The sequence below is a fragment of the Octopus sinensis genome, linkage group LG9, assembly GCF_006345805.1.
Source record: "Octopus sinensis linkage group LG9, ASM634580v1, whole genome shotgun sequence".
NCBI lineage: Eukaryota > Metazoa > Mollusca > Cephalopoda > Octopoda > Octopodidae > Octopus > Octopus sinensis.
Genome location: NC_043005.1, coordinates 8225020 through 8250019, shown reverse-complemented (window position 1 = coordinate 8250019; position 25000 = coordinate 8225020).

Sequence of the window (25000 nt, the reverse complement as noted above, 5' to 3'; positions counted from 1 at the left end):
TAGATGTATAATTTAGAATGTTACTGGTAACTATAGCTTACAAGTGGCACATCCATTGGGAATTTATATTTTTTACAAATAAACATAGTAATACCTTCATATTTTTTTAGTGTGAAATTAAATACATCTGAATTTTTATAATAGTTCTCTCACTCATTTTAAGTTTATTTTCAAAACCTGGTTAATTTGGTATTATTGTGTATAACCGATATCAATAATTCTATTATGTTGACAACGTCGGGATAATGAATTGTTTTATTTTTCTTCTTCATACTAGAGGCTCTTCACGCAAGAGAAATCCAACTTTCTCAGGCGTGGAAACCTGCCACCTGTCGAGAAGAAAGCTGTCATCGCAGGAGACTAGATCTAGTGCACAAATTCTTAATCAGAATCGAGGTAAGAGCTTAAAGCTACATTCTGAATAATTGATTGAGCCAAGCTATTTCACGGTAATTTCATTTCCATCTAACTAACGTACAGAAGGGACACGTGAAAGTAAAGTCACCTACAAACTGTAGCTGATTTTCCTGTCCAAATTCATTGTCCTGGCAATTAGATTACGCAGACATATAAATTGATTTCTAATTTGGCATCATTATCTGTCACTACCTAGGGCGAATGAGTTGTTACAGCACAAGTGCATATCAGCTATTAAATATATAATATCAGATTCTCACCAAGATCACTTCCAAATTCTCTTCCGGCTTATCCCAGCTGGAAATGTTAAAAAGTCATTCGAAATCACCATACTGTTTAAATCAAAGCTGAATAAATACAATACTCTATAATAGATAAATACTATTTCTCAAAGAATTATTCAATTTTCAAAAACAGAAATAGTTAGCGATGATTTTATCATAGCATTGTCATTAAGTTTGAATTCTAACACAACAGTAGGTTAGGTAAATGATTCGTCTCTATCAGATATGCCTAAAACCCTGTGACTTCATTTTTAAGTCACTACATCTCTATATTGTACACAATCATCTCAGATATGTCAGTTAACGTTAGTTGTATACGTAATACACGGTTAGTAAATAGATTATTCCCTGAAAGCAGGAAAATATTACTTCATTACGTTGACACGAGAAAAAGTCTTATGCACAATAATACTTATAACACGTTTAAATCCACAAACGTGTATGTGAGTCAAAAACAGCATTTAGAGGAATTATTTCGAAAGGAAAGGCACCTCAGTAGATCAATAATAAGTATTGATCTCATTTAGTGTCATGAAGAGCTTTTACGTAAAATATTGAATTGAAAGTTCAACAATATTTTAAATATAATTCAAGAATTAATGTTTAACTATACTATTGGTGTAATTCTAAAGCTGCCATTATATTGTCTTAATATATTCAGAGAAATGTGGCTTTCTTTTTCTCCTTTTCAGTGGATCCAAAGCGTGAAATAGGATTAGTTGCAGAATTCTGCCAAGAGATGGAATACAACATATAACACAGGATTAATAGCATCTGCCGTTTTCTGAGAGTGTTTCAATGAATATTCTATACATTTTTCCTCCAGAATCGATCGAAATTGTTACATTTCTTTGCAAATAACAATTTCTATTCACTTGGAACTATAAAAAGATACCCTACTTCAGAATAACAGTGTTTTAAAAAGCTACAAAATAAAATACAACGATTTAACATAGCTGTTTACTTTATTCTTCGCAGTTACCAGTTTTTCTATTCAACATTTTTCAACTGTTTTATATTTCTTTTCCTCTTTTTTTCCCTACGCAGTGTAGTTACATGCGGGATTGTTTGTTTGCATATAATTTTATCACACTTTGACCATGCTGTTTTATCGTTTGATAATTTATTTGCATATGATAAATGTTTAATCATCCATTTTACCAGTCTTCATTCAATATTTGATGACAGTTAAATCTCTAATCTCTATTAATCACTATCTAATCACCGTTTGATCTTCATGAATTCTAAACTTTGATCGACATTTCACCAGGATAAACATTAATTAATCCACACTTCAGAAATTACTCGAGCACATCTTGTTGTCTGTTTAATCACCTTCATAATTTACGGACAGTGCATTTATTTTCAGTTATTTTCAGTAATTTGTTCACTATATGACCGCAATTTAATCCGTTTTGGTTATCATTAAGGAAATATTTCAGGAGATAGGTTTACGTATAATCCTTATTTCCTATTAACTGCTGAATATTTTAATTTTAATAAGTTTTCTTACTTTTGAAGACCTGTAAAAGAGAATCGAAAGTTAATTCTTCAATGTCTGGACGTTAATGGAAATAATTAGATAGTACACGTGGCAAGTTAATTTCAAAGTGAATAGGCCTCCTATCTACAGTAATCAAATGCTAACGCAGGTCACCGACGAAAAGACTATATAAAACGTGGCTGCTTGTAAATATTCTCACTATCCATCATTCTATGACAGCTGAATGGTAAATGTGTAAGACTTCTATAGTTTATGAGTTTTAAAGAAGTATTTGGATGATGCAATTACCAACAATAATAATTAGCTTTAATATTCATTTAATCTTTAACTGCCGTTGTTTGCTTTATGACACCATGACTCCTGATTTCTTGTCCTATGTCGAAAGTCACGTAAAATATATTTGGTAGCATGTCAAATTCAACTTTATTCATATGTAGTAATACGTACAGGGTTGGCCAAAAATCACATGACAGTAAATCAAAAATCATTTAATTCCAAGATTAAAACACAATATTATTTTTTAGACTTTGCTAATAAATAGACAAATGTTGAAAAGAAACGTCGATTTTTAATTCACAGCATTCAATTATTAAACATTCATAATTGGAATGAATAAATTAAATTGAATATTAAGTATTTATGGAATTTTGATTTACTACCATGTGACTTTTGGCCAATACTGTATATATATATATATATATATATATATGTGTGTGTGTGTGTGTGTGTGTGTGTGTATGTGTGTGTCTGTGTCTGTGTATATATATATATATATATATATATATACATTTATATACATACATATATTTGTATATGTGTATATGTATGTAGATTAATACACAAGCACATACATACATACATACATACATACATACATACATACATACATACATACATACATACACACACACACACACACACACAATCTTAAAGTCTCACTCTCCCGTTACGAAAGCTTTTAAACACCGCCCATAGATTAATCAAAATTTCTGGCCTTGTAGCAAATGGCAATTTCATAAACTACTTACCATTCTGTAGGAGGCTAATCAGAAATGAAATGGGAATAATATTTTGGAAATAATACAAAGTAAGAATAGAACTAACAAATCAATGATAGTCAAAAGTTACATCCAAGTGCATTCTCCGGCTAAGTTTTAGTTGCTTAACCATAATATTGACAACAGTCCAAAACATAAAGGGTAAAAGACCCCCTTCGGTCATGAATGACCATGGGATTGCACCTAGAAAGTTGCCCTCCTAGACACAAGTCCGGGCAAGGTTGTTTTTTTTTATGGAAGACCAGTAGTCGCCCATGCATACCAGCCTCCCCTCTCGACGCCACCAGTGTTATCCAAGGGAAAGACAAAGGTCGATACAGCTTGGCACCAGTGACGTCGCAACTCATTTCTACGGCTGAGTGAACTGGAGCAACGTGAAATAAAGTGCCTTGCTCAAGAACACAACACGCAGCCCGGTCCGGGATTCGAGCTCACAACCTCACGATCGTAAGCTCGACGCTCTAACCACTGAGCCATGCGCCTTCACACATAAAGACGTTTAAATACATAAAGACGTAAAAATATTGCATTGGAAATTGGAAGATTTATAAGTTCCTGCAGTTTGAGCCCGCTGTCACAAAACGTTTACAATTCTCAGATTAGACGCAACATAGCACGCTTATGATATCAATCTTTCTAATTGATAGTTGGAGTTGTGTACTGCATCAACAGATGACAACGGTTTATTGAAAATATGGCGTAAAGTGTAAAATTTATAAACATTTAACTTTAAAATGGCGTGCCTACGTTTTTAACAAATGCTAAAATAAATACTAGTTCCACAAACATGAGTTCTCTGGATTTTGAAATATCGACAAAAAGGTAAGTTTGAATTTGAACTAGAATAAAGTATTTTATGATGGATTGAGAACTTACTGGCACAGATGTCTCTGAATGTGAAGTAATGATTTTCTCTGGCGCCTGCCAACATTTTTGATTAAATAATCTCTGAAACATCAATTTAATGCAATGCTTTTTCATTATTGCGCATATAATTCCCATACTCGTCTTTCTACAAACCTGTTACTAATTATATCTGCATAGCCCAGTAAAGGAGATGACAACCCTCCAAACATCACAATAATGGTTTCATACACTTCATCTATACGAACGATTCTACTCAGTTTTCGAAGCCCCTTTCATTGGTGAAAACCCCTGCACAGTTCCATATATTATGTTATGTACTTTACAATGCAAGTCATTATTTACACAAATATGCACACACCAACATACAATCATACACAGGCACAGTCACATATCCAGGTAGAGTCACGAGCACATACACTTGCTGAGTTGATAAAGTCATTACATTTGTACTTCCGGTAATCACTGATTTAATGATATCTCATTTGTTCTGCAAACACTAATAGAAAAATAGGATGCTATGTTTTCCCAGGCACAAATATACGAGAAGTACCCTTTACTCAAAATGAACTTGAGTTTTGAAGACTGGTTGCAAAAACGAAAGCTTACAATATTGTACAAGTCATAAATAGCATCAAAATCTAACTCAAGCCACTACCTAACATTAAAAAGTGTTTATCGAAGCTGATGTAGTTCTGGAAACAGAAAACCATAAAAAGAGACTATTATCACGATTTGAGCGTTGAAAGACTGCTCCGTCAGGGCTGATATGGGGATAAACAAAACCACCCTTCTATTTGATTATACGAAACATTATAGCCATGTAGAATAGATATAAGTAACAATAAAGTAATATGATTATCATTGATGAAGCAAGATAGACAAAATTAAACTAATCTGAATTAAGTCAAACAGAAATGACATTTATTGCTTTGTAACGCTGTAAATGAGCAAGAATAATATGAATTAGAATCAGTTTCAAGAACATTGAACAGGAATATGTCTGACATCTTTCTGCTCTGTAGATTCGTATATGTCAGCGAATAAGGAATCGAACGTCGATCCAGTTCATTTAATAAATGAATAAACAAATAAGTAGAGTGGATGAAAAAGAATATTATATAATTAAAAATAACTAAATGATTTGGACAAAACCAAATCGGTTAGTCTTATATATTCAACTAGCAGTATCGCCCGGCATTGCTCGGGTTTGTAAGGGAAATAACTATATAAGCATTTTTAGAGATGTAAAGTATAATAGCCATCCCAATATGGCTAACCACAAAGGGGGGGGGTGTTACTGTGGCTTTTTACGTTCTGAGATTTAATAAATTTTTGGAGTGTTACTTCCCTTATATATGCCAAAAATGCATTAAAAAATGGGAAAAATTGATGGTAAATTTTTTTTTTAATCGTAGACTCATCGTAGACGCGCGCTAATACCCAGAAGGGCTCGATATGAATCACGACTATAAGATAACCGGTTTTGGTTAAACTGCACCGCAAAATGTGGGAGTAGTTAGGAATCTAAATCGTAGGAGACAGACAGCACACAACCTCACTTTTATATATAACGATTTTAGAAATAGAAAGATGGCTTTGCACAAATTCTTCGTAAAAAATTGGTTCCCTTTAATCATGTGTGTGTGTGTGTTTGTGTGTGCGTGTGTGTGCGTGTGTGTGTGTATGTGTGTGTGTGTGTGCGTGTATGTGTGTGTGTGTGTGTGCGTGTGTGTGTTTAAAGGAACCAAATGTGTTCCGAAAAAAATGTGCAAAGCCATCTTTCTACTTTTAAAACTGAGTATACAAAAGTAACCAATTTGGTTTCGTCCAAATGATTTAGATTCTTTCAATTATCTAGTATTCTTGCATCCACTCATTTGTTTATCCATTTATTAAATAAAGTAGATCGATGTTCGATTCCTTATTCGTTGGCATATACGAATCTACAGAGCAGAAAGATGTCAGACATATTCCTACTCAATGTTCTTGAAACTCACTGTAGATCATATAATACTTGCTCATTTACAACGTCAAAAAGCAATAAATGACATTTTTGTTTGAATTAATCCAGGTTAGCTAACTTTCATCGGAAACAATTCTTCGTGGCTGAAAACTAGCGGATCTATTTTTAGTGCTACATAGTGGTTACTCTCTTATATTTACGTATAAAATTTATTGTATTCCTGGTTTTTATGCACTAAGCCACATGGTGTTAAATGGATGTACTATTAAATTAGTATCCAATTTTCTCACCCTTATTTAGTTCATTATATATATATATATATATATTGATAAAACGGTAAGATAACAAAAGAAAGAAAGAGACCTCAATATTATGTAAATAGAGGAAATTTATCTATACAATATGTTACATTACTCGGTAGTCAAGATAAAACTCTGAGTTTCAGATGCCGAAGTGGAAATCCACAACACCATCTCTTCGGTTATCTGGCTATTTGAAACCGTTATGAAAAAATACCGTTAAATAAAGGGAAATTACTCTGTTATAACTCTGCTTGACTGCGTACTTATACATCGCTCGCATTTTTCGTCATAAAAATTATATAAAGATACATAAAAAATATATAAAAAATATATAAAAATATATAAAAATATATAAATTCTTCTTGGGACATAACATAGAAAGCATATTCTATCTGTTTTCTTTAGGGGACCAAAAACGTAACAGAAATTTAGTCACATGTGGGCATGATCCGAAAAGCTCTGTCCTTGTATTTAGACATGTAGTAGGGTCTAAGCTGCTTTTCCAGATAAGCCATCTCTCCATGTCGCATAGACCGCACCTTCCGCTGCCGTTAGTATAGGACTTACATCTGGCCAAAATCTTCCATTGTATGTTATAATCGACACCTTTATCTCTTAAAGACCAAATATGATTAGACAATTGTGTCGCTTTTCTTTTGTTGCAGTGTCTAAAGCTCAAAGTGTGGTTATTGAACCTGGCCTTGAAATTACCCTCTGTCAGGCCCACGTATTTCTTCGTCGAAACGGTGTCTTTAGTGGTTATAGAGTTTACGGTAGCTTCCTATATGATGGTCTTGGACATGCAAGCTCCATTTAGCGGGCACAATTCTTTATTCCTGCATGAACAGCTGTTTTCTTCTTGTGTTTTTTGTATGTTATGTTTGATTATGTTTTTAAAATTGGTAGTTGAACTAAAACTAATTTTTAAATTGTGTCTATTGAAGAGTTTCCTATAAGTATGGTTAACTGGAAATTGTCTATCTATCAGTGCTAGGAAATATTTACCTATATTGAAGGCCACCTCGGGTGAGTTAGGGGGCGTAAACCAGATGACCTTCCTATTTCTATTATTCCTTTTCCTTACTGTTGGGCTAGTGATAGGTGTATATTTTATTTTATTGCTAAAACCACTATCTTTTAAAGCCTTGTTATAAACTGGGGCAACGCTATTGAAGATGTCCTCATCAGATGAGAGGCTAGAAATCCTCTTACTAATATTTTTAACTAAATTTTTGAATACTATAGGGGGATCGCATGAACCTACATTAATATAACTTAGTCTATCATTGGGCTTCCTATAAGGCTTATAAATATTCTTATTAAGATCTAAGGAAACGTCTAAGAAATTGACAACCGTCAGGTTAGTATCTATAGTTATACTAAGTCCGAAATGTTTCATTAACTGGATAATATCCTTCCTAAAACGATCTTGTGCTGGTCCATTTGTATTAGCTGTTAAGGCGAGGGCATCATCTTTGTAGATGGCGAAATGTACGTTAGGGAATGTCTTACCTAAGGTATCTAGGAGAAAAAGTCCAATTAGATCACAGATGCCTGCCCCATCATATGAACTCATGCTCACATCGAAAGCGCTCTCTGATATATATATATATATATTATATATATATATATATATATATATATATATATATATATATATATATATATATATATATATATATACAGAGAGGGAGAGAGAGTAAACCTTACCTCCAGGAAAGCCTTATGCAAACCAAAAATTTGCCTGCCATAGGAATATATACATCTTCAACAGTGGTGTCTAGTCACTCGTACATATTGAACTGTATCCCAAAATATAAGCATCCGTCTGGTGAAAGGACTAATGTTCTTTCATTTACCTAACATTTCACTGAGACATTATCTCTTTGTCCGCTTATTAATACAGCGGCCGCTTTCTTGTACGTGCTTACTACTTCTAAATTTACGCGCTTATCCTCTTGTTACCCTTATATTATGCATCAGTCACTTCTCTAATCTAATTCGTCCTAAAACCTCCATCTTTACTAACCATATAATCAAGGAGAACTTAATTAACAGTTAAATCATTTCACTAACCAAATAAATGTAATCCACCAGTTATTCCTATTATTGCCTCTATGATCAATGGAGTAAAATATAATTACTAGCTACTTTCTACTGGTAAATGTGTGCCATGGTGCTTTTCTACAATTCATGTTCGTTATCAGTCATTATTGACGGGATAATATAGGCTTAGCTGCCTCATAAAGACGACTTATTGCATTAAAGATATTTATACTAAGAATTTAAGTTTAAAGCCCATTACAAATATGAGAATAGCTGCAATAGTGAACTTGTTACGATACATTACATTTCTTTCGTTTTACACTCATAGAAATTTCTCCGTGATATTCAAAGTTTTTTTTTATATTTTTTACTTTAGATGCTTTTTAACACAGGAGTGAGTTGGTAATGTCTGTCGATTTTATAATCATTCTGTATCTTTCAGTTTTCATTTGTATAATTTTCTTCACGTTTTTAGTCCTTTGATCTCAGATGATTGTTATTTTTTCACTGTACAGTACAAACTTTATACTGATTATTACCACTGCTGACATAATGTAGAGAGAACAGAGTTTTCTTATTTTTATTAAATTGTACTGTATCAGCTGGGATAGTAACAAACCATTTTGGATACGGATTAGTTGGAAGTCTTGACAGAAACAACCAGCAACATTCTAATTCTTCTCTATATGTAGTTGAGTATACTTGCAAACTCTACAACCGTATATGAGAATGTGCTGCACCCTAATTTATGCATGCATGTATCCGCACATACATTTCAACAGAAAGCCATTTGTAAATACACACGAACTTTAACGGTAAGCAAATATATATCAAAATCGATTTGAAATTCCATAGCAGATAATCTATCGGATGACAAATATAAAAAAACACATTTTTCCTAGAAAAACACAATTCCTAGATTTGGTTTGTTTTACCATTTTCCTTTTGGGTTTCCTGTATTTTTTGTAAACAAATTCCACAGCTTGATGCCATAGGAATGTGAGCACATCTATGCTTATTTCTTATATTTGGTTTTCTTTTTATAAAGCAATTCAAAATCCATTTGTCAAAGAACGAAGAATTTTCCCATAAGAATATGTTATTCCCTATTTTATATAATCTCTCAGTGAAGAATTCTTTGGTTAAAATCGGCAAACATTTGTCGATTCTGAAAACTATTTTCTTTTACCATATTATAATGATAAAAAATAATAAATAACTAATAAATGCATTTCACAAGATTTCATGATAAATTCCTCAAGACAGAAAAAAACAGTAATATTTAGTATTATTTGTTATGAGAAACCTCCCTCACAAGTTGTTTTGAGACATTTAAATATTCTTATATTTGTAATTTTTATTTCTTAATATTTTCATATTACTTTCTTTTTGGCATTATTTCTTTGCTTTCACCAGACACGATTAAAACGCTTAAAAGATTTTGCAAACGTGACAAAATCAAATTTTTATTAATAATACCATAAACTTCGATTCATATAACAGGAGGAATTACAGAAACAAATTTCAAAGAGACTCATATATTATTTTATTTCTTTATTTTATTTTTTCTATTTATATTATTATTTGTACTTTTCCTTCAGAGCTGTCGTGTAATGTCCAATGATTTTATAAATAGTCTAGATAGAGTGTTTATTTATTTTTGCATTGTTTCTTCGTTTTTCTTACTTTTTCCTAAAAGATTATCGCATAATTCTTTTAGCATTTCTATGGAAGTTAACTTCATATAATTTTATATTATTGCTGCTGTTGACAGCAGTTGTAGTATTATTCTTATAATGTGGATAGTAACTGTCATGGGAAGTGGTAGGTATTGCAATATTAAAAATTGTCAGGAAGAATATTAAGTTCGATTTTTTCATATTCTTCAAATTTTCATATTTCTAAAAATTAGCAACTTTTTTCGATTCGAAAGTCTGTAAATAATTTTCAGTTTTATTGTTTTTCATATTCAGTACATATTATTTAGTGTATATAACATAATAAGCGATTTCACGCTTTATATACGCGTTTCTAACATAGATATTTTTTAATATTCAGGGCTCAAATAATTGTTAACCAATTCCACATGTATCTTATGCATTTCACCCAAAAATCTCTCTCAAGTTTACATATGGTTCAATATATGCCGTGAATCGTCTTCAGCAACAATTATTCGTATCTAGAAAAAATATTTACTTTTTCATTTCCCCAGTATATTTAATTGATATTCTGGTTTTATTAATATAAACAGGAATTGTAGACCGTACCTGAGGGACAACGAATGAATGAATATTTGGTTTTCATTTTTTCGATATTCACGTTTTTCATATTTTACTTTTCTCGGAGAAAGTGCAGTGGAATACTAAATAGCATCGATAATATTCTGATTAAAAAAAACTACCTATATGACTTAGGTACATAAATTTCAAGAAAAATCATCACAGACCTAGAAAACAGTATTGCTTATTGTTATGATTCATACCTTGGTAATTCGACCAATAGATCGATATGGTAAGAGGTACAGAATTAAGAAACATGTTCGATATGATCAATTAAATTTTTGACGACAGTACCAGTACACATCCGTAGTCCCACACCTAACCCATTAAAAAGAAAATTATAATAAATCAATATATGTGGAATATCATTTGCATATATGATTTTTGAATACGAAATTTGTCATCATTATTACTTTATATCTGAAATTATTGATTGTTTTCCATCATACTCATCCATATTGAATCCGCTTTTTATTTCAACACATTTATTATTTTATCTGTTATCATTGTTTTATTTTTCCTAATTTATCCACCTCATTCTCATTGTCATGTCATCAAATAGAAGTGCTTCCATATTTGTTAGTATCACACCTAGTAACAAATATACTATATTTTCTCTTTAAGTGTTACTTTAAACGCGTATATTATAAAGAAAATTGGATGAAAATGCTGAGTTGCGAAGGATAAATTGCATGCACATGAGTCTAGTTATATATACCTAAATGAAACACTGAGAAAACAAGGCAAATAGACTCTGGAAATCACTAACGCCTACATCTGTCTGCGAAAGGTGTCTTAATGCATAACGTCTGTATATATTCAATTTGCTTATAAATCTAAATCACATAACACCTACTCTCTCCATTAGATAAATTTATCTCGCGCAGTTGTATAAATATAGTTTGTATAAATAAGTTCTATCTGAAAATGATCAAAATGTAATTAACTACAATGAAACTAAAACGAAAAGTCTAAGAATATTGTCCCCTGTCATAGTTGATTGAGAGGAAATTTATGAGTTAGTTTGAGAGAATTGATAGAGAGAATATGGCGCATAGCTCTTTATTGTAGCTAAATAATACATTGAATTCGTCTTACGGCTTTGTTCTAAAGTGTTTATTTGAACAATGTTAAGGGATTTTATTATTAACGATGAAAGTGAGGTGGACGAATTAGGAAAAATAGATTTTTGAGATTGGCATTTGGGTGCTGAATATCTTCTACGATACTTAATACGTCTGTACCACCTGGAAAGTGACCCTTAAATTTAAATATTTAAATATTTAAATATTTGTTGCATTCACTGCGAAGTATTCTGTTTCCATTCCAATGTTTTCTTTTCAAGTTTTAATTCGCTATTTACAAAATCCACAGTTTATTCTATATACGTAATATAAAAACATTATTTATTGAATGAAAATCTTTTAATATACCAGTATAAATTTTGTAAAAACAATTCGGAAGTGACTTTATTGATATGGCTGTTTGGAATGCTGTAACCCTTACAATAATAATAATCCGGACCGATTTTGGTAATTTTTTTAATCTTGAAAACCATGGGAGGAACATTTCCGGTCAAACAAAAGCGTAAATATTTTCAGAGGAAAAGGCGAATAATTCAAGGAACGTTCAGATATTTTCAATATTTTATGTTTTTCAATATTTTCCTCCCATTAAACATATTTCATGGAATGATGATGCCGAAGTAACATATGTGTGGTTCATTGTTGAATATAAGCAACAAAAAAACAATTGTGGTCTAAATGTTTACCTCATTCAAGCGAAGTTGTATGTGTGCGTAAGAAGAAACATTTTCTAACAGAAAAGTATGCTATTAAAATGGATTATCGCTTACGTAACTTTTTTTAATCACTGTGGATAAATACCAGCAATGGATTTCTCAAGCTTTCATCTATTTTAAATTGTAAACATAAACAATCGGTGGAAGGGAGAGAAATTGCGAAAATATCATCATTTTTCAATGATGTGTATTTATAGAAAATATTGAAAATATCAAGGCATGCGAGGATGATAAAGAAACGAGGAGGGTTCTCTTGGGATGAACTAGAAACAACAGCCAAATCTCCCTTAAATCACTCAACCCACTGAAAATATTAATGTTTTTCTTTACCTAATAAATACCTCCCATGGTTTTCAAGTGCCAAAAAATTGAACAAAATATATCCAGAATGTGATAATGAGGGAGTGAGGTTGTAAAATTAAAAATTAAAAACTTTTTCCTACAAAGATGCCCTCACCTCGACCCAACCCATCATTTCGAAGGCTGTGATTTTTAAAAAATGGGGAAATCACCGTCAAAACAGTGTGGTTCTAAATTATTTCGTCTTCGTCATCCGAAACTCCTCTCCTCACTCCCTCGAAAACATTTTCCTCATAATTTCTTTATAATTGTAATCTATGCCGTTTGAAAGGATTTTTGTATAAGCCTTCATTAAAAGATATCTATTTTCCTGAAAGTTATGAGGGAAAAAAATCGGATCGTGTGAATATTTTCCGAAACTCCTCTCAATTAATCTATTGTTATGCTCTTTTATTTATACGATTTTTCCATAGGCCTGACAGATCGGTGTAGGCCTGACAGATCACAGGCCTAACAGATCAGTGTAAGCCTGCAAATAGGCAAAAAATAAAGATAATATGCCAGTATTTTTTTATCTTCATTTCAGCACCTCTGTCACCATTTTTACAGTACGTATTACAATTATTAACTTCGTTACATTGTTATAATCCTCTCTATCGGCAGTATCATTTCTATTATTTACCTCTCGTCTCCTATCAAGCATTGAAATTAACTTAACCACTGCCTCTGTCATAATATTTTCATTACTATCATAATAATTTTTACTAATACCTGAACATTTACCACAACTACACTTATTCAAATCCACTATTACTATTGCCATCACTACTGCTACTAGTATTAAAACTTTGTGCAAAAGAAATCAATAAAGCTGATTTTGTAGGAAACCGTTAAACCCCTCCTCTACTTCACAAAATCTGCCATGGATATTGGGAACAGTGTAGCCTTCAAGCAAGCAATAAGCAATTATGTGTTCTTATCCTCGCTGAATTATAAATACCCATAATCTTATGATACAGATTTATCCACTTATTTGTCGTATATTTCTCCTAATTTTTCTCTGATCATATGAATATTACAATATTACAAAATTAGCTTCTTTTAGCTGGGAAATAATTATATATTATTCGAAGAGGTTTCTCCGGGATGGTCATATACGTGATGACTAAAACAATGAATAATCATAACGAATGTAGAACATATAACATGTATAATATACCGTGTTATACATATGTCCGTGTATTTCGTGATTTAAGCTATACACAGTAAGTGTATATAGGTTGGTTAATATACATGATATAATGATCCAAAAGAAATTTTAATTAATTAGAATTTCATTGTTTGTTATGTCGCACGTTCGGAGGCCGTCTACTGAACTCGACTCCACTCTAGCTTGACGTCTTGACTTCTCCCTCTATATCTACGTTTTGGGGGCGTCCAGAAAACATTCTTAATGAGAAGACCAAGCAACAGTTTTAATGGCTGAATTCTGGACAACAAATGGAAGGAAGGTAAACTTATTCGAAAGGCAGTGAGTTGCAAGAAGCTATTCTGGTCTATGGAAAGTATGGCTCATTATACCATGTTTTCTCCTCTCACTAATCTAGTTGTTCTTGATGCAGAAGTGACACCGTGGGCTATTCCTACTCCAGTTACTATTTTAATAACGTAAGATATGCTATTATTCCTGCTATACTAATACTAGTGTATAAGATAAACATCCTAATATGCAGGTTGCTATGAGATGTCTTAATATGCTATTTGTAGAAGCCCTACTCCTCTAATATTGCGATATATAGAATTTAGAATAGCTCCATATGCCGATATTAATATATAAGGTATTTTCCGTTCGAAGAGTCAAACATTAAAATAATATGTATTATAATAGATTGTACTGTTTTCAATCAAAATATACGCTGTTTAGAACTTCTATTAGTATGTAAACACAGCAGGCTATATAAATCTGAATTGTAACTTTAATTTCAATCATCGTTCCTTTGAAGTGATTGTACGTCACCTGTGTCCATGATTTGGTGCAACATTACAAAGTGAAAATTAATATGATTAATATAATTTTCTATAGATTGGATCAGTTTAGAATCAGCAGTGTTGTACTGTTATTTTCGTTGCTGAATATTGAAAATTACTGAACATATGCCTTTCGTCTGGACATAAGAGGTGATGTTACAATATATGTGTGTATGTGTGTGCGTCTATGTATATATATATATATATATATATATATATATATATATATATATATATATTCATATTTATATATACACTTACACACATGCATACACTCACACACACTCATGTATATATATATATTATATATATATATATATATATATATATATATATATATATATATATATATATGTATATATATATATATATATATATATATATATATATAATATATATATATATATATATATATACACATACATATATATATATATAATATATATATATATATATATACTGTAGGTCATAGATTTTGTTTCTGATTTTGGAGACATATTTCCTAGTAATAATGAGGTGCTGATTTCAAAATTGAAGTCCATCTTACTTTATCAAGATTTTTCACAAACCTAAATGTCTGTCTTTTAACATAACCCGTACTGTCACCATTTGTAAGAATCAATTTGGCTTCATCAAATGCAGACCCATCTATTGAGCATCAAATGCAGACCCAATTATTTGCAATGAAACTGAGTGACCAAGACAAAGTCTGGGCACCCTAAATAATGTGTAAAATATGTGTTAAAACACTGAGACAGCACCTGATTCAAGTATTAAATTTCCAGCTCTGACTTGTGAGAAAATTAAGTTTGGTGCGTTTGACGAGGCACAGATTCGGTGGTTATTGTAGAACGAACAGTTTTGGAGACAATGTCTGAGGTTGAAAAAGTATGCTTTTGATGCAGTTGAGTTTGATATCCTTGGAAACAAGGTGTTATCAAATTATGAAGAACTAGTGCAGACTGTGTTAACCAGTTTTCGAGCATTTGGTTGTGACATGAATGTAAAAGTGCATTTCTAGTACAGCCAACAACTGGATTATTTCCCTGAAAGTCATAGTACAATATGTGATAAACAAGGAGAAATATTCTATCAAGACATCGAAACCATTGTGACTAGGTATCAGAGCAGATGAAACACAAACATAATGGCTGACTATTGTTGCTGTCTGCAAAGAGACTGTTGTGATGCAAGTTATTCAAGCAAATGAGTAAAGATAAACTTCACTCCTTGAGTAACTAAAACTCCAGGTTGAAAGAAATATCTATCCTAAAATATGTAATTAAACATCTGTAATATATTTATTAAACGATAATATGTAGTCTATGGTTTGTCAGGTTCTTATTTCATATTGCATTTAATGATAAAATGAACATTTTCGGGTAAAAAGTGAATTCCTGCTTCACAAAGAACTTAACCTGACAAACATACATACCTCACAAAGAACTTAACCTTTTATTTCTGATTACCACGTGTTACGCTAATGTAGTAATTTTTAGTAGTGAAAATATTACAAATAATCAAGCCCAAAGCTTTATTAGATGCATATTAGAGGAGAATCACATTATTAACATTATTTCTTTTTTCTATTTGTTTAAAAATAGTCTGTGGAGGCGCAATGGCCCAGTGGTTAGGGCAGCGGACTCGCGCTCATAGGATCGCGGTTTCGATTCCCAGACCGGGCGTTGTGAGTGTTTATTTAGCGAAAACACCTAAAGCTCCACGAGGCTCCGGCAGGGGATGGTGGTGATCCCTGCTGTACTCTTTCACCACAACTTTCTCTCACTCTTACTTCCTGTTTCTGTTGTACCTGTATTTCAAAGGGCCAGCCTTGTCACTCTCTGTGTCACACTGAATCTCCCCGAGAACTACGTTAAAGGTACACGTGTCTGTGGAGTGCTCAGCCACTTGCACGTTAATTTCACGAGCAGGCTCTTCCGTTGATTGGATCAACCGGAACCCTCGTCGTCGTAATCGACGGAGTGCTTCCAAAAATAGTCTATTGAGTTTATTGTGTATTATTTATTTTAACGCTTCGAATACAAACCAGAAGTCTCCATGTGGTCATACATTCGTTGGAAATCGCAGTCAAATGGCCTTCATGCTACACTAACCGTTTAAACACTAAAATATACATTGTGTAATATAGATCTAGAAAACTCCAATAACACGAGTTTTTCAAAGCTGGAATGTATTTGGTAGAATGTGAACTACATCAAGGAAGAGAGGAATTGGTAAATGCCAACCAAAAACGGGCTGAAAAGTGAAAATGCATGCATTTCATGGCAAGGATACATTGGATAATGTAGTCTTACATGCCTTTAAAACGACTACTCGAGGGAGGATGCCATAATTGGAAATATTTTCCTCAGTCAACGTTAACACACAGGTAAGCTTACCGCAAGAGATATCAGCTCATTTAGTGTAAAAGTTACAAATATTTTCAAACCAACGAAACATATCAAAAGGCACAAATATCTTAAGGATTTTTGGCATATATTATACGTATATGGCTCACACATGCGCCTAATAAAAGAGAAATAACATTTAATTAAACTTTATAAAAACAGAGAGTGAGAAATAACAATTGTTAAATGGTCAAGAATTGTCTTCTGGTCGTATAATTCTTCTATTAAGTTCAAAGCAAATTCTATCCTTATATCCGAAACTCGTCGGAATAAAATAAATTATAAGTTAGAACAGTGATTTCATTTCGCCTTCTTAGAGAAACAAATAATTATAGTCACCTTCATAAGGGACAGACACCGGATGTCATAATATCGAGATAATATAAGTTCTGCTAGACACAGGAAGTACTGTACACCAGCGGTAGGGTTAGAAATCTTTGATGTAATTCTTAAAAATAAATAAGTACTGTGACAGCGGAAACATAATTTCGCTTCTCTGTCTACAATTATGCAACACATACATCACATGCTCACACACACACACACGCACAAACACATGCATGTATAGATATATACATGTATATATGTATGTATATATATATATATATATATATATATATATATATATATATATCCATATATATATGATGTATGTATATATATATATTTATGTATCCATATATATTTATATATTTATGTATATATTGTCAATACGGAGCAATAATTCAAGAGGAAATATTTGCGAAGATATTCTTGACTCTATTATTATCTAGTGTAACAATTTATATGTACATATAAATTATATATGTATGTATGTGTGTGTGCGCGCGTTTCTGTGTGTGTGTGTATATCTATAGATATATACATATACATATACAGATATATTTCTGTATGCATATGTATATATATATATATATATATATATATATATATATATATATATATATTGTATATGAATTGTATTGAACTAGTTTCAGCTTACGAGCTGTAGCCACGCTGGGGCTTCACCATTTGGTGTTGCTACACAATTTTCACTTCACTAATTCTTTCTCGAAATTAACATTTGGTGCATGAGGGAGTTTGACGACGCTGCCTTTATTTGCACTTCCTGCTGTGAAGTTGGTTCATCTGGGACACTTGACAGTAAGAGATGTATTTTGTTTTGAAAACACATCCACCTCGCGCAGATCTCTCATGTCCTTCGGGAGGATATTCAAGTATTGTGGACCTTTAAAGCACAGTCTGTTGCAATATCTTGCCCTATATTTTGATGGCAATGTTGGAGACTTTGGCACTATGCAATGGTGCCCCGTTCTAGCATTTGTATAACTCTCAATGCCAAAGCTTGGGACAAGTGTCTCCAGTAACTTCCGAGATGTTTATTGCGGCATATCTTTCCTGCCTACGCTCTTGTGTCTTTCCCAGTAGCTTATATGCTACATAGAGGCTATATTCTTCCTGTAGCTTCGTTGGATTGCCTCAAGTTCTGCAATTAATTTCACATTGGCTGGTGATCATAGCTGGGAGCAATAGTCAAAGTGGCTTAGGAGAAATGTCCTCTAGAGGACCATCATTGTTTCCTGATCTCACGTTTTAAAAGTTCTAAGAATCAATCCGGTCAGCCACCTACATTTCATTGCCAACATAGCAACATTAGGATGGATCATTGGTCATTTAAATACCCAAGTTTTGCATTGAGTGTCTCTGGGATTGCAATCCTTCCATGTCTAGTGTATTTAATTGGTATTGCATTTAGTTTTGCATGCTGATAGTATAGGGCTTGAAAGTTTTCAGCATTAAACTGCATGCTATTCTTTGTAGCCAACTTGTATATTTCATCTAACTTATGTTGCAGGTGCATAACTTCATCAGTGTTCTATATCATATGTGAAACTTTTGTATCATCTGCGTAACTTGTGATCATGGCGCTCTGTGTGGCTCGGGACATATCTGAGAGGTCCATTATGAACAGCAGTGATCCCAAAACGGTACCTTGCGGAACACCATTCACTATTTGCGTGTCGATAGAGGTGGCACTAGTGTCTACTACTGCTTGACGTCTATCTTTCAGAAAGTCATGCTGCCACTCTCCCAATTTCTTGACTATGCCGAAATCACGTAGTTTGTGATAACATTCCCTGATCGATTTTATCAAAAGCCTTTGCAAATTCGAGATCCACATTTGATTTGTTGAACAGTTCTTTCAACACCAAGTCATAGTGTTGTAAGAGCTGAGTCAGGCAGCTTATTCGTGTTGGGTGTCAGTCAGCAAGTCATTTTCCTCAAGGAACGTGGTGTGTTTTCTTCTGACTACTCCTTCCATGACTGTGCTGATGTGCGAGGTCAGAGAGATAGGTCTGTAGTCTTTGGTCTCTGCTCTGCTACGTCTTTTATGAATGTGGCATATTTTGCCTTCCGTCAGCTTGCTTGGAAATTTGCCAGTTGCAAGGAAACTCTAGAAGAGAGACTACAGTGGTCTTGCTAGGACTCGTTTACATAATTTTAGAAAAATGGATAGGAATCAATTAGGGCCAGAGTTCGTGTTCATCTCATCTATAGCCCTTATTACAACGTCTTCTTTTATATTGATGTAATCAATCACCACTGCACCTGCTTTTATATCTGAAGTGGCGAAAAAGTCAGTTGGGTTGTTGACTTGCAAGTGTCCTGTGGGTGGAGTTAAAACATATTTGAATTGCTCATTTAATATTTCACTTATCCTCATTGGGTTTCCTGTGGCTGCAGTCAAATGACTGAAACAAGTGAAAGTATACTGTATTGTTTTATTTACGCAACTCGAGTGTCACATTCTGAAATTGTGTATGACTGTAGTACCTGTGATGTGAGGTCCTCGCGGATGTGTGCAGCAATTCTTCCATGACTCCTTTCCCTTCCGTCTGTCGCAGTATGATATATTTTGTTACGTGTTCTGGATTCTCTATATCAGGCCTCAGACGAGTGCATTCAACATGGTCTCTCAGAAAAATGAGTCTGATTTTTGTTGTCATGCAACAGGCCTCCAATATTTAGTAAACATATTGGCTTAACGACTGTGCTGGCATTAGGGGAGGTCATCCCGTGTTTGTTGACTGTGGTGCTCTTCCGCACTTGTGGGCAAGGTTCCGTGTTTGAGCTTGATGTAGCCAGGTCAGCTGCTGCACAATCTTTTGTGCCATGCACAAAAAAAGTCTCTTGCTCAGCTACTGCTTTTTGCATAACATCTGAAGAGCACAGAGCATCTGCATATTTTATCTTTCAAGAGAACTGATGCTTTACCTTCTGGAAAGTATTTCTCCTGAAGGCCCCAACAGTTTTGGCGGCGTCTCGGTTGAGGAAACCGGAAGTTTGTACCGTCTTGTCCATGCCAACATTTTCACTTCTTCATCTTCACTCCAAATTTTTATTCTCTTCTAGAGTTGAAGATTCCCTTGGAACCTCCATATTTTGGCGTTTTTGTTTTTTAGTTTGATGGTTTGGGGTTTCGGCTTTAGTTTTAGTTGTTTCATCTTTTCCTTTTCCTTCCGCTTCTCTTTCTTTTTTATGATTTTGCCTGTGGTCTTTCTTTCCTTTACTGGTGGTAGCCCTTGCATACCTCTGGTTGCCCATAGGGGTGAGGGCTCCATTCTTTTGTGGGACCACTGGCACAGAGGGACTTCTGGTTGTTGCTTCTTCATCTTCCTTATCCTTACCAGTATGGTTGTTCACAGGCGTGTGGGATCTATTCTTTTGTGGGACCACTGGATCAGAGGGACATCAGGTTATTGCTTTAACGTCCCTATTCTTATCAGCTTTGCCACAGTTGTCTCCCATGCTGACATCAAGAGTGTCAACGTGTGGTCTAATAAAGGCATACGATCGGATAATTTCCTCCGTTCTCTCTGCGTAGTGGCTCTACATAAACCCTTGTCCTTCAGTGCAGCAGTAATGATGTTGTTTGGAGGATCGCTGCTAGCCATTGACCATGCTCGCAACAGAAGATTCAGTTCCTCGGTGCCATCTTCTTTTTCTAAACCCAGAGGGGGAGAGGAAGTGACGGAAACAAGGGGAGATAGAGAAAAAGGAAAGACAGAGAGAGGGAGAGGGAAAGAGAGAGAGATGGACGGAAAAGAAAAGGGAGTCTGGAGCGATAGGGAGAAAGAAAAAGAGAGGATGATATGAAGGAAAGTGAAAGGGCGGTATGGAACGATAGGAAGACAGAGAAAGGGAGAGGAAGGAGAATAGAAAGAGAGACAGTGTGAGGGAAAGAGAAGAGAATGAAGATAATATGCGAGAAGGGGAGAGACAGAGTGAGGAGAAGGAGGGAAAATGAGAAATATATGAGGGAGAGATGAGAAGGAGTGAGGTAAAGTTAGCGAGAGACAAAGGAAGGGAAAGATAGGCGAGAAAAGGAGAAAGATACGAAAGAGAAGGAGAGAGAGTGAGGGAGAGATGAAAGAAAAGGGGGAATGGAAACGTGAGGGAAGAACAGGTGATGAAGATATGAAGGAAAGAGAAAAAGAGAGGGTATGGAACGAAACATGTAATTCTAATGGTAATTTTAAGGTGTTATGGACACGGTGATCTTAGAATGCTACGGTTTTAATGTTCTGTGATGTTGTAGATGTCTCTAAGGTTTCAGAGTAATCAGTGCATGAGATGATAGGAACCGTTAGAACTGCTATTTTCTGCAATATATATTGACCATGATCGGCGATTTAGAACTTTTGCTTTGTTGTATACTCATTTACTCTTTTACTTGTTTCAGTCATTTGACTGCGGCCATGCTGGAGCACCCCCTTTAGTCGATCAAATCGACCCCGGGACTTATTCTTTGTAAGCCCAGTACTTATTCTATCGGTCTCTTTTGCCGAACCGCTAAGTGACGGGGACGTAAACACACCAGCATAGGTTGTCAAGCAATGCTAGGGGACAAACACAGACACACAAACACACACACACACACACATATATATATACATATATACGACAGGCTTCTTTCAGTTTCCGTCTACCAAATCCACTCACAAGGCATTGGTCGGCCCGGGGCTATAGCAGAAGACACTTGCCTAAGATGCCACGCAGTGGGACTGAACCCGGAACCATGTGGTTGGTTAGCAAGCTACTTACCACACAGCCACTCCTGCGCCTATATATAGATTTTGAGAGCATTTAGTGCGCAACCAAAATAGCCAGAATAGTTTTAACTTATTTTCATTTTGTGGACTACACGGCTGATATAGTCTATAATTATCATAGTAAATTTTTGTTCTCCACTATTACTTTATCTTTTAAGGTGTCACTAAAATGCAGTCCTTAGAGAGATTTAAGTATATTTGTATATGTTCCGCTTGCATTGCATTATTACGCTCTGTATGCAATTAGTGCTGTAGATGTGATACGTGTAACCACAAGTATGTTTGTACTTTCTATGTGGTATGTTTATACTGCACACTGTGATGTTTATATATATATTTGATACTGTCAGAAAATATTTGATATTCTTCTAAAGAGACGGATCATGGATTCGGTAGTTGCTGCTGTATGTATATTGTCATGGTAACATGTTGCTAGGTGATTGGTATTGTAGCATTGGAGGATTTTTATATGAGAGCTTTTGTGTGTTGTAGTCATGGAAAAATGTGTAGTTTATAGGATAAAATCATTTGGTAAGAGAGGGGTTTTTGTTGAAATCCATGTGAGAGATTGTAACTCTCTGTTGTGTAGGTTTGCTTCATCCCTTAGAAATTGTCTCCTGGTCAACGTTTTGTATTGTTTCTTTAGGAGGGTATATTGAAGCGTGTATTAGAGAATAGTACAAATGGAATAGTAAGTTGTTATCATTACTTATTTCTTTATTACCCACAAGGGGCTAAACACAGAGGGAACAAACAAGGACAGACATAGGTATTAAGTCGATTACATCGACCCCAATTCGTAACTGGTACTTAATTTATCGACCCCGAAAGGATGAAAGGCAAAGTCGACCTCGGCGGAATTTGAACTCACAACGTAACGCAGACGAAATACCGCTAAGCATTACGCCCGGCGTGCTAACGTTTCTGCCAGTTCGCCGCCTTATCATTACTACTTTGTTGTTAAAATCCATCATATATTTCTTTCGTAAAATGTGTAATGTATTTATTTGTTCTGGATTAGTAATATACAGATTAGTAATGTCGAATGTAAGTCTGTTCATGATTTATCAAGGTGTACATTGAAGAATAGGGAGGCTTTATTTGGCTTTTTGTTGTCATAGTATGTATAATGGAGATATAAAACCTGTTTCCAGATTATGTTCATATCAGTAGTTGAAGTTAATAGCGATTACAATAATTCATTCAGTCTTCAGATATTTCATTGTATGTTGGTAATTTTGAAATTTCGTGGCTGTGTGGTAAGTAGCTTGTTTACCAACCACATGGTTCCGGGTTCAGTCCAATTGCGTGGCACCTTAGGCAAGTGTCTTCTACTATGTCCTCGGGCCGACAAAAGCCTTGCGAGTGGATTTGGTAGACGGAAACTGAAAGACACACGTCGTATATATGTATATGTTTATATATATGTATGTGTGTGTATATGTTTGTGTGTCTGTGTTTGTCCCCCCAACATCGCTTGACAACCGATGCTGGAGTGTTTACATCCCCGTAACTTAGCGGTTCGGCAAAAGAGACCGATAGAATAAGTACTAGGCTTACAAAGAATAGGTCCTGGGGTCGATTTGCTCGACTAAAGGCGGTACTCCAGCATGGCCGCAGTCACATGATTGAAACAAGTAAAAAATTTTAAAAAACGTAAGTAAAGCAATATATGCTCCCTGTCGGAAGTGAAAGTTTGAGGTTTTGGTTTAAATACAAAATATGTGCCTGTATGTATATATATGTGTGTTTGTCTGTGTGTGCATGTATGCGTATGTATGGTTATGTATATTTGTATATGTGTGTGTGTTTGTATGCGTGCTTGTGTATCACTTTTTTCTGTTTAAATTACGTTTTCCTAATTTAGCTTTTTGATTTATTTATCTTATTTCCTTGATAAGTTTACTGCTAATTTTATTTTCCCCATGAATAGGATTAGGTTGTTAAAGTGCTATCGAACTAGATGTTTCGGTTTAAAATTTTTAAATTTGTGTTGTTGGGTATGTTTTTAGATTCTAGTATAATGATGTTGTAGCTGTATTTAACCCCAAACTGATGTTCATGCTGTGACTATCCATTTGTTGATTTTCTAGAATAATTTACATAAAAACACTATCATATGTCTTTCTTAATGGAGTAGAATTTGTTTCAAGGGAGATTTATTTATTATTTATAGACGCCCGAACAATTACATTCAGGCTTTCTCATTATTTATTTTGCTGGTTATATATGTTACTGTTCCTATGTTGTTCTTTAGCGTCATGTTAGTCCTTGCCAAGCAGACATATAACAGCTGTGACCATCTTGGCATTTTTGTTTTCAGAGAGAGCATCGAGAGTCAATTTATCCAAGGTATCCTTCCTATTTAAACTGGTAATGTGTAATTTGAGAGTAATTTCGCAGCTATTAGTTTAGTGTTGCTCATTAGTTTAATAATGATTAGTTCAGTGTTGCTGGTTTTTATGAAGCTTAAATCTATTACTTGCAGTTCATTTGCTCTCTTGGATATTTATGAAAGAGATTCCGTTTACTGTGTTTCTGCGAGTAACAACGACAAGGTGTGTAAATATGTTGTGATTATGATGCAAGATAGTGAGAGAAGAGACACGCAAAATTGGTTCCATGTAGG